This window comes from Rhagoletis zephyria, unplaced genomic scaffold, assembly GCF_001687245.7.
Source record: "Rhagoletis zephyria isolate East Lansing unplaced genomic scaffold, Rhagoletis_zephyria_1.1 Rzeph_scaffold_01825, whole genome shotgun sequence".
Taxonomy (NCBI): Eukaryota; Metazoa; Arthropoda; class Insecta; order Diptera; family Tephritidae; genus Rhagoletis; species Rhagoletis zephyria.
Window position 1 is genome coordinate 91,646 of NW_016158909.1, and position 13,138 is coordinate 104,783.

Here is a 13,138-nt window from a genome sequence, read left to right on the forward strand (position 1 = left end):
AAATTTGAGGTGAGTTAAGGTTAGTTTAGCTGAACTGAGTTAAGGTGGAGTGAATTGAATTGAAGTGAGTTAAGGTGAGATGAGCTTAAATATGTTAAATTAACTAATAATTGAACTGAGGCGAAATGGGTTGAGGCGAGATGAGTTGAGGTGAACTGAGAAGAGTTTATGTGAGGTTAGTTGAGGTTATATAAGGTGAGTTGAGGTGAACTAACATTAATTGGCGTGAGGTGAAGTGACGTGAGATGAATTGAGTTGAGATTAAGCGAGATTAGTTGTGGTGAGGTGAATTAAGGCGAGTTGAAATAAACTGAGGGGAGTTGATGTGAGGTTAGTTGCGATGAGATCAGGGGAGATGAAGTGATTACAAATTAGCTGTGGTGACTTTAGAGGAAATGCATAGCATAACATAGCATAACACACCATAACATAAGATATCTCATTCTTGAGCTTTATAATTTCGTTGTCTCTATCTTTATCTCGATCTGTGTGTGCCTCTCTTGCTTTCTATCTCTATCTTTGCATTTAACTTTTTATTTCTATCTTTATATTTTCCTTTATTCTTCATTTGCACATTTATCCCCACATTTTTAATTATGTTAAGTATGAAACTTTGCCATCCTCTTTGCCTTTATTAATAGGTTTCTTTACTACTTCAGGAAATTCTCACTGACTTTAAATTAATTTATGGAGGTAATCTTCTTTGATTCTATAGATCTTTCTCTTCAAGTTGATACCCATACTCTTTGTACATTGCATCGAATAATTTTTTGAAGTTTTCATACCCGGTGTTATCGTGTATGCCGATCGTAGTCAGATATTTACGGTTACTTTATAAGTATGGCGAGATCCAACCTGCTCTGTTCTGAATTTCTGAATGTTTCTAGTAACAATTGTACTAGCCGACCGAATTTTGGTAAATATCAGCACCAGAAACCTATATATACTTTACCGACGGTTTTCGATACGCTGAATTCAAATCTGAACCGAGAGTTTCAGTGTCGGCTCTGGTGCAAAAATAGGGGTTTTCCCTATATTTGAGGATATGTATCATCACAGGAAATTATGTATTCCCCAAGCCATTTACGGCACCTTGAAGTAGGACATATAACGATTACACTTCAACGAGTAAGTTCTTCTTAATTACGTCCTACATAAGCCTGGTCAGAACCAGCTCCAGGTGAGTGTTTAGGTACCTTATTCTAAGCTAAGCTTATATGTATGCACCGACAGCTAGAGTAGAATATCCTCATTATATTTTCCGACATAATTAGGCGTAGCATCCAACCTCTTCATTTAGTCGTCGCTATGTATTACATGTACTTAGGATTTTTTTTTTCATTTCATCAAGTATTGTAATTTTTGTAAAGGCTGAGATTTTACTTTAGAAATTTACGCCCTCGACGGATTTTGTCTACTGGACTAACTAAAATTGTGTGCTTACCATTTTTACGCTAACTTTAACTGCTTAGGTTCGCACCTTAAGTCTTTTGTTATAACCACATCCATAACAAAAGACTTAAGATCCGAACCTAAGCTGTAGAAGTAAAATAACCAAAAATATCTACATAAGTGCCTACTTAATCGTCCGTCTGTAATCATCTGTAAAATTGTGGTATTAAATATTTTGATGGTGAGTTCTGCTAAGGTGAAAATTTTCTTTGCCGCGACTTACTGGTCAACTATACCATTTTCTGATTTTGGCAGCGCCATTTAGGTTAGGGTGAGATTTAAAAAAATTTGTTGTTCTTATATCAGTGGATGGACAGCGGAAATGATGTGGATCGAGTCACAAAGGTTATAAGATAAATTAATTTTAAAACTGGTAGATAACGATAGACTGATACAGTCCGTGAGCAAATAAGAGGTTGTGTAAAATTTTCTTAGAATGAAGTGTATGCCTCCTTCAGCCGCCAATGGCAAACCTTCCAATAAATTCCTGCCATAAAAAAAACCTTTTCATTGAAACCATCAATCATTCGGAGGCAGCGTTAAACTGTAGGTCCCTCACATTTGTGTGAAACTTCAAGGCGCACATCACAATTCGGAGAAGAAGCTTGGCCAAACGATAGCAAATATATTAGCTTAATCAACCTATTGAGTCACTGTTTTGTAAAGATCTTTTTTGCGTACATAAAAAAGTATGATTTTAGTACTATATTGTATGTACATCTACATATTAAAATACATGCAAATCAACGCGCATGCGCAATACTTTTCAAAGAATTTACTACTTTGGCCAAATATTTATGCAAAACTGGCTACGCTGACAGCGACACGCCACCAAGCCAGCACACATATTTAAATGATTTGTTTTCAATATTTGCAAGTACTTGCGAGTACATACTGATAAAGCAACAGGAAAGCGACAATGTCGATCGCAATGAAATAAAGTGAAACAAACTCATATAGTACATAACTAAAATGCGAAAATAGAACAAATTGGCATTAAGGAGTCACTTGCATAAGTCACTCGTCAATACAAAAAATAAAGTCTTGCGTCACAGAGGTTTGTACAGTCAATGCGTATGTATGCAAAGCAAGTCGTGTACGTTTCCAAAGATGACTATTAAAACTGACTGACAGATTGGCAGTTTGACAGACTAACAGACTAATAGACGCTTAAATATCCAGCACGATTTGAGTAATACCTAAAGTTACAAATAAAAAAAATAGACTCATAGCAGCAAACGATAACGTGCCAACACATATGTATGCATGTATGTATGTGTAATGTACGTATGTTAGTCAACCGAGCAAGTCAATCCTAGCAAGCCAAGTCAAGTCAAGCCCAATTGCGGCTTTTGCTTTGTTTCCATGATATGCTCTTAACCTTAGTTGTAACAACTCTTAGTTGTAGAAATATGCTTTAGCTCAGTAATTACTTAATAGTGCTGTAAATTTGTTTACCTACTTGAGCAATAGCGCAAAGGTAAACATAAAACACAAACAAACACGTATAGAGCACTAAATATAAAGGCGCAAATAAAAATGGTATGAAAAAAAACGCCGCGACTTGACTTAAAATTCGCTTTCATAGGTCATTGAACGTTTTAACTGCAGTTCAAGAAGCTAATGAGGCCCTTTAGGCCAACTTAAATGTTTAAAATTCTTCACGATTATATTGCGACAAAAAATTGTGTAAATATGCTTAAACATTGGCGGATCCATGTAGGGGAAAAAGGGGACACTTCGGCCACCCCAAAAGCTTTACTACTTATGCAGGAAATGTGAAGTTTAATTTATATACGTACCTTTAAATTCTCACTTGTTCTTCATGTAATTTTCACTGAGAATTTTCTGAAATTCTTGCAGCCATTGTACGATATATACAGGTACTGTCGGTTTCCAGTTCAACTTGAGGTTAAGTTGAGGACTAAAGTATTTCTCAAATCTTCTCAACAGTACCTCAAGTGGAGGATCATAGCATTCACAATAAGAAGGGCATTTTCCTATATATGAAAAAATATGACTGTTTTCCAAGTTGAGCAAATGCTAGTTCTCAACTTGAACTCCAATGTAATTCTCCACTTGGTGTCAAACATATCAATACTGAAACTGAAATAGTAAAATACCTTATATTTACCTTCTTGATTGAAACGACGTACATGTTTCATTTTATTACTCCTTTTGTATTATGTAGTTAATAAATATCTTATTACAATATCTAATTCACTTCATAGTATATAGTCCGACAGTAATTTTGCCACTTGATTCACTTCGCGTTATATTTCCTTTCAAGATTATTTGAGGATACTTTGAAGACTATTTACTTTATGTTGGTAATTTTCCTCTTTATATAGATTTCGTTTTTCACTTTATAATTAAAAATTTGTTTCCCCATCACTTTTTACGTATCTGCGCATTGGTTAGTGATAACTTAGAGACATTTTTGTTGATCAATACCGTTGTTTTGCCTTTGTCTGCTATTTTCTGTGATCACATTATTCGACTTTAGTTTTTATTTTAGAACTCCGAAAACTGTAGGTCCTTCCCCTTTATATGACAAACATCAAGGCGCACGCCCCAAAACGGTGAAGAAGTTCGGCCAAACACTAACATATGTGAAAGCGCAAATCTATTATTATTATTATTAAACCTACCTCATTTCATTATGAAAAAAACTAATAGCCATACATTTTTACTTTTTTCTAACCGCTATCGAGATCAAAGTTGTCTTACAAATATGCGTACATTGTGTGTATTTTTATTGTTGGTTTTCGCTTTGTGACGAACATTTTTTGAGACTATCAGCTGAGCGGTAAATTTTTCATGATCATCTATGTTATTAATTTGCATTCGTATAAAACATTCAGCAGCTGATATGCAGGCACTTTTGAGTGCGTACATACATACATATCGTCGTTTAAAGTACAAAACCGCGTAACTGCGTTAACAGCGTTTTTACTTTTTAGAAAATAATTTATGCAAACTCACATACGCGGTTTTTGCATTTTGTTGATATGCGGTTTTGTACTTTAAGCGACGATATGCCCCTCAACTTCGACTCGACATTGAGCTTTGACTTATTGCATTATGTATGCAACCATGCTTCGTGGTTAATGCTAGTATGTTTTTGGAGTAGTTCATTACAGCTTAAGTAAATATATATTCGAGCTATTAAATGCGCTAACTAATAAAAGAAGTAATTAAAGACATTTAAGCGTGTAATGGAAAGCCTTAAATTTTACAGAAACCACAATCTCTCTTATTATTCTGTAATGAGGCCACGGGTACTGACTGGAACTTCTGCGTAGAAAATTAATTTGAACTGTAACACAATTTTCGGTGTAAACTTTTTAAGTAGCGCTTACTCTATCACAATTAATAATAATAATAACTAGTGAACCCGCGTGGCGTTAAAACGCCCAAAATTGAATTTCAAAAACTTTAAAATTATTCCAAATCGATGGCTAAGTGGAAGATCGACCTATCTCGGCAGCCAGTTCGAAAACGCCCTATCTCAGAAAATCTTTCAACAACGCTCTATCTAAGAAAACTTTTCAAGAACGCCCTATTTCAGAATTTGATTGGAAAATGCCCTATCTCAGAATTTGGTTGAAGAACGCCCTATCTTAGCTGTCGATTCTAAACGCCCTATCTCAGCTTACTTTCAATGTATTTTCGTTTGAGATAGGGCAAACCTCCGAGTGTATTTCGGCCATGAAAAACAGCTTCTCATAAAAATACAATCGCCGTTCGGCTGTCGGCGTAAAACTGTAGGTCCCTCCGCTTTGTGTGACAACATTAAGGCGCACGCCCCAAAACGGTGAAGAAGTTCGGCCAAACACTAACATATGTGTAAGCGCCAATCTATTATTATTATTATTATGTATGTATGTTTGTTTGGCTGAAATCTTGCATTCAATTCTTAATCAACTTTCTGGTGACTAGCGACTTGAAACTTCAAACTCAGCTCAGAACCCGATGAAAACAGGTTTGTTTTCTAACCAAACATTTTCCCCAACAATAACCGCAATTTTTCTCCATGAGTATGCGATTGTTTTCGTGTGTTCGAGCACTCTACCACGAACACTTCCAGAGATATGCAGTATGAAAAATTCGGTTTATATGGGAGGTGTCACGCCCTGCACCTAGCGGTATGAAATATACTTTAGATCCGATTATCATATCTACCATATATGCACAAAAAATTTCATAAAGATCGGTTAAGCCGTTTGGGAGGACTTCGTTCACTAACATCGTGACACGAGATTTTTATACATATATTATTTAGATGTATATCTAATAATCTGGTAAATTTAAAAAAAAACGTAAAATCGATGGCCTCGAATAAGATATTGTTGTATTCACTAATTTTTAATGAACGGAAAGGAAACGTGAATCGATCACGTTGAATTGAAAAACATATCATCACCTGATATGCAAAAGGACGTAAAAAACATCGTCATTGAAGTGCAAAAAGTCGTAACTTATAAAAAATGCAAAATTCACTTTTTGATCGCTATGATGGATTTCATCGAACTCCCCACATCGTTTTATGAAAAAAAATAATTATTATTTAGTGATGCCTTTTTTCCATTTCAGTGACGACATTGTTACGTTATTTTGCTTTTCAGGTGACGGTATATATTGTTTCTTCGTCACGGCTAACAATAAGGGCATTGCAAATGTGTTTGCTATGCATCTCCTTAATTTTAATTAGTTGTGCTAACATACATAGCACATATGCTTGTACTAAGAATATGCAAGTATGTATGACATACATATGAATATATTTTAATTCAATACAAGGAATGTTTATTGAAAGAAAAGGCTATGGAAATCTGCCCGTAAATACTAATGAATATACATACGTAGGTACATTTTACATATCTGTATACATACATAATATGCGCTTGCGTACGCTGGGTTTAATGTATATATTTACTAAATGTAGTCGATTAGCAGCGATGAATATTTTTTCTGATTTCGTTCCTGCTGTTTAGCCCTATGGCTTGGCACATTTAAAATTGATGTCTGCGCTGACGGTCGCGTCAGGTTGAATGCAATCGCGCGTTCTTAATTGTGCATGAAAAGCTGTGCGCTAGGTAGGCTTTTAGAATATGCGGATAAGGACAACCCGATTAACTAGATGCTTAACGATTTAAAAATGTCTAAATGTGCGCGCTGCCACTCTGTCGAATAAGGTTCTGAGGCTATTCTGGGGCCGGCCGATTAGGAATTGCACCAAAAATATTAACATTAACAACCAAATTAAGCATTTACACAAGAAAAATTCCGTGATGAATTTCTTGGTCAGAAATTAGAGGCATACAGCTATGGACAAAACTTATGCCGAACTTCCACTAGGCATTGAAATGTATGCCATTTAAAAAAATGCCATGTAGAAATAAACTTAATGACAATTTTTTTAATGTAATAAGCTTGCACAAATTTCACAAAAATCAGTCAAACTTCAAAAAATTTTAAAATTTAAATTTGCAACCCATTCAATTTTGTCTAATAAAGTGGAAGTTTAATATAAAAATTTTCCGAAAATTTTTAATTCGCTGAATTAAAGACAAAGAAGCCAAAAAGGCAACATCAAATTAATATATTTTTAGTCAAGTAAAGCTATGTTGTGATCAATTTTAATCGAAACTACTCTATCTCTCAGCAAAAGAAAAGGCAACTTCCATAAAGTCCACTCCACGAGATGGATCGATGAATCGCCTCCGGCTTCGGCCATGTTCAGTCACAAATATACAGAAAAAAGTCACACGAAAAGTATAAACAGAATCAAATCGCTCGGGGAAATTCGTCGAAAGAAAGTTCGCTGCCAAAATTTAAACACCCTGCAGCATGACACAAAAAGAAGGTAGTTTCACTTCAAAATTTTTGACAAAAAATAAGTTTTTGAAGTTTCATAAATTGTAAAAAATTATGAGGTATCTGGCCACATTGATAGCAATCAAACAATACATTAGAGGATTTAATGTTATCGCGTCCAAACGAGTTACCAGCATCAAAAAATTTTAACATTTTCATACAACTTCACAGACTTCAAAACTTTTTTTTATTTTTTCAAGAAACAAAAATTTTGCTGCTAGTGAATGTGGTAGAATGATTTTAGTTAAATGGCATAAACTTGTTGAAAGTCAAGTGGTCGACAACAACAACGAATGTCAATAAATGAAACTACCTTCATTTTTGCACCATGCACTGCAGTATATAAGATTGCCCACAACCAAAGCCACGACGAAGTTCGTCTGACGAAATTCGGCAAGAATAGATTTATTTTTAATTTTGCCGCTGCCGCCGGTAACAAAATCAGCTCTCAGTGGAAAAGTAACTTTATTTCTCCATTTTTCTAGCAGAAATTTTCAGCAAGAATCAGAATGGCAAAATTTGGTGATTCATTTCTTCGATTTTGTAACTTTATATTTTTTGTTTGTCATTCAATTGATGCTTCGACCGACGAAATTCGCACGTCGATTTGGTTCTGTTTATACTTGAAGTCACATGAGAAGAATACGGTGGATGGTTGATGATATTTGTTTAGTTTTGCTGTAACAATTTCATGAGAATAGCGATTTGATGTGAAAGTGCACTATCGTCCAGCAATATCCACTAAAGGGTAATTTCATAACGTTGGCCAATTTTGACGAATGTTTCCTCTCGGTTTGTTCATTCAGAACGAATTCATGAATTTTTAAATATTATTTTTTTTTTAAATAATCACAAATGTGAAATTTCGAAGTTCTTAAAACATACTGACTATTTTGTGTGTAATCAATGTTATCATTAACTTGATTTTTTTTTAGTGACACTTTCAAAATAAACATCTTCCTTATACCGCTGATTAGTAGAATAGAATATTTGCGAAACAATGTTTCGTAAAGCATTAGTTTTGCTTGCCGGGAATTTTTTCGCCAACCCCTCGCAGTAATTCCGTAAACAAGACTAGCAAATGTATTAACTTATTTTTTAAGTCGGCTTGAATTTGACGCTACCAAGTCCAATTATTTAAAGTAGCAAAACATATGCTGAATATTCCAGTTGTTTGATTAAAATGCCAATTAACAGTTCAATTTGTATTGTGTGAAATCGCACTAGGAACAACAAATAATTCATTTTACAACCAAATAAAAAACTTAAGGGTATTAATTAGGTGAAATAAAGCGTTCTGAGTCTGCAAAATAAAATAAAATAAAATAAAATAAAATAAAATAAAATAAAATAAAATAAAATAAAATAAAATAAAATAAAATAAAATAAAATAAAATAAAATAAAACAAAATTAAACTAATTAAAATTAAATTAAAATGAAAATAAATAAAATTAAATTAAATTAAATTAAATTAAGTTAAATTAAATTCAATTCAATTCAATTAAATTAAGTTAATTAAAACAAAATTAACTAAAATAAAATAAAATAAAATGAAATAGCTAAATAATTGATGCTTACGTTTTTGCATGGCTCAGCACAGTTTTACGCCGTAGGTACTTTGAAACAACGGTGTAAAGAGGAGGTGAAGACCGCTTATATTTTATATTCTGATCTCTCTAACATACATTTCTATATTCATTTTCATTTCACCCATGGACACGCGTACGTTTTAATTACAATATTTACATATATTAGTGTGTACCCGACTTTTTTATGCATACTCACTATATTATTTCCTCAACAAAGAATTTATATGTATGTGCCCGTGAGTTTAAGTAGTTTAAGTCGGGGTAGGCTATTTCACTTTTAAAGCAATATTTCATTGTGTTCACAAACAGTATTTTAATGATTGGCTAGTCATAGGTGTAGTTTAAGAGGCAGTTTAATCTCAAACCTTTTAAAGTTACATAAACTACTTTAACTCAGAAACACAGATACGTATGTATTAGAGATGTTAATTTTTCAGCTTTTTCCGATGCCGGGATTTTAGGGATGCCGTTATCATAATCCCGGGATCCCGGATTTAGATATTCATTACTTTTCAACAACTTAAATCGAAGAAATTGGTTCTATATTGTTTGAGAATCTCTCCTATCATAAAATAAATAATAAACAAGTAATTTTTAGCAAAAAAAAACCGACTTCAACTCTCATATAAAAAATATATATATAAATATATCATGATCCACTGATCGGATTCTAACCAGATTAGTACGGGACCACCTCTGAGACACTACCTTTCCGATGCAATAAGAATTATCGAAATCGGCTGACGTGGTCCAATGTTATGCCGTAACATACATAACAAAAAAAAAAATATTCCGACGAACTGATAACCTCCTCCTTTTTTGGGAAGTCGGTTAATAAATGGGTTTGAAACCTACTTTTTTAAAGTGGCGTTTTTATTTTTTTCTCTCTGACTTCAGGATTTACTTTAAAGGACTTTGTAATTTCAAAGATAGGATTAATTCCAAAAATTATTTAAAAAATTCAATGCAATGTAAAATAAAAATTGGGTACCAAGAACAAGAGGAAATTTCTTTAAAATTTAAAAAGTTAAAATTTTTTGGATTCACAAGGCGAATTGGTAAGTTTTTAAGCTGAGAAAGTTAGAAGGACGAAATTCGAAGTTTATATAAGTCCTTAACATATAATTTTTTCAAAAACAAATATTACAAAATTTCAAGGATTAATTAAATAAAAGAATACTTTCACTACTTACCAGTCATTATGCAGCAAAAACTTGAATCTGTTGAAATTCTAAAGGATTTCCTCTTTAATTTGATATCCATACTTCTTCTCTAAGCACATTTCTCAGAATGTTTTAAATGATTTTTGAATTACTGACGTCAGAACGAAAAACTATAAACATAATTTTACTTTATTTGGCCCATAGGGTTTATGTGAATCCGTGAAGATTGATTTGGCATATTTTTTGTGTTAATTGTAAAACTTGTTATTGTTTATAGCATTGTTATATCTATGCATGAATGACATGTACAGTGAATATAAATGACGAAGTTTAGGAATTTTATTTTTATGTTTTGTGTTGTTGAATGACCCATATTTTTATACCAAATTTAGCGGAAAAATATTAGAATAAAAATTTTTGCATATATTGTGAAAAATTTGCTGTGTCAATGCTTTTTTCCGGCAGTGTACATACGTATATAAAAATATTTTAAATTAAATGTACGCATGAGTTGTGCGCCGCACAGTGTTTCAGCTATATGGAGGCAGATAGAAAAAAGTCATGGTGACAGTTGATAAAAAAAAACCGGTTGGATTTAGAAAGGGAAAAGTAAAAGTCACAAACACCACATTTCACATTATTTACTCACCCCCTTCTTCGCGAACGATACATTCCCAAAAAAAATACGATTAACCCATTCAAGAAAAGGTTTATTTTTCAACTGTAATTAATTATCTAAATATCGTTGAATATCCAGATGAAGGTATTTATCATTTATTTGGTAGTTTTCTATTTTCTTTCGAAAAAATTTACTTTTAAATGTAGATGCTAAAGATTATTAGTAAAAAAAAAAGTGTGAGTACCGGCCCGTCAGGTCTTGAAATTAGACAAATGTTTTAGAGAATTTCATGTACATTTAGAATATATAACTTGATCTTGCGCGCGACTTTGCAAATATATGTAATTTTTGATTTTCTTAATTTTTTTTCTTCAATTTCAGCCTCTTATTACATAATTTCGCGAAAGAATTTTTCGAACAATGAAAAAATCTCACTAAACATTGAGAAAAAAGTTAGTATTTACACCTAAGTCATTTTATAGTATAACCTTATCTTCTAAGAGTGAAAGCAGGAAAAATATTTTAACAAAATTTCCATCACATTTAACGACTAAGCCCACATTTTTTGTGACTTTTAGACGTTATAGTGATCCAATCTTCACCATTTTTATATTTAGGTTTTTCTAATAAAAGAGAGAGCACAAACTTAATTTCATCGAAATCGGTTGAAATTTAATGTTTCCGCCCACAAGAGTAGAAGGAGTGGCAATTATTCCATCTTTACCAAATTTCATAATTCGCTTTTCCAAGTGTCATGTCAAGTTTCGGTGAAATCGGATCACGGTGCGCCGCGACCAAAAAAAAATTAACAATTATTTAAATACGAAGTAAAATTTTTCGCTTATTCTGAATACTAAAATTTCGCAAGCGTTTTAAATACTATTCCGATTATGAAAAATCTGCAGGAAACAAACTGTTCACAAAACGTACATAATACATACTTTTATTTTCAATATCAATGATCCTGTGCAATAACGACACAATTCAAAATTCGAAAAATAAAAACCCTTGCTACTCTTAAGTGGTTCATGTCTCTAATCCTTCTCAAATTCATGTCTAATATTTAGAACTTACTTTAGTTATTCTTACTGCTTAGATTAGTAAGGGTTGGATATGGATTAGACAAGGATTAGAGACAAAACAGTTTTCATTTTCTGAATTTTGAATTGTGTCGTTATTGCATATTGGCATGTGGAATTTCACAAAAAGTTTAGCTAATCTAGCACCACGTACTATAAAAATATTTACACATATTTAATTATATTTATGTATGTACATATTTAGGTATACGTAGGTTCTTGCGATGACTTATTGACCCGACTTTGCATGCGATCAATACTTTTTCATTTGTGTATTTAAGTTGTGACATATACTTGGGAACGGTTTTTGTTTTTTTGTGAAAGTGGCATAATTTAATTTACCTTTATCTGAACGCGTCCGTTATGGTACTGCGTCGATCACGGAGGGCCTATCGCTTTAAGAGAACAGAAATGGCGGACTGTGATGTTTTTAGCGAAACAGAATTTAAAAACTTATTCAATGAGTGCCATTCAGTTGCACTTGCAGAGGTGCTGTTAAATTTTGCTGCATAAATAAAAGTGCTGACTCTTTTTAGCTTTTTTTTCGCTGCCTCTAACTTTTCTATTTTACCAGACTTGCCGTTCTGGAATTTTTAACTTCAATTTTTTGTCAAAGCAGATTTCTTCTACCAAAGGGTCAGAACTCCGTGATTTTCCTCCAAACGCCAATCGGATGATGGTTATTATGAAGAGTACCGTAACATATTTGCAGTTAAAACTCTTTCAAGACTGTTGCTGCTTCATCAAAAATATGGAGGGGAGTCATTGGCATTGATCCCTTAAAGAAAAGCACACTCCACTTATTTAAATTTTTAAAGCTTATGACGAGTTTCGTAATGTTTTGGGTACAAGATTTTTGGGTAAAATTACCCTTTATAAGTTTTGTCTAACTGGAAGTTACAAATCAGCCTCGTCTGAATGTTCAAGTATTGTCTTTCCATTTCGAGTATATCCTCAATAAACAAATTAAGTAAAGAGAAAGTTTTCTAAGCAAAGAGACGTATTTGCCCACCGTTGTAATATTCGTTTAACAGCATTTTGCACTATTACAATAATAACAAATCGATTTAAGTTAAATTTTGTAAATGAAAATACAGTGTTAACATACATACTTACGTACTTGTTTTTAAATATATACGTATTCATATACGCTGGGATTATATCCACTTGGTTTTAGATTTCTATTACAGCCGTTAAGGTCAGCTGTAAACCGGGTAGTAAAGTAGATTTTGATAGCTTAAATTTTCACAGTTATTTTCCTTGCAAAGATTAGTAACTAGTTATATAACGCTGCAGCAGATTATGTATACACATATGGGGGAATCCATGTCACATCGACTAATGGCTGGAATCGA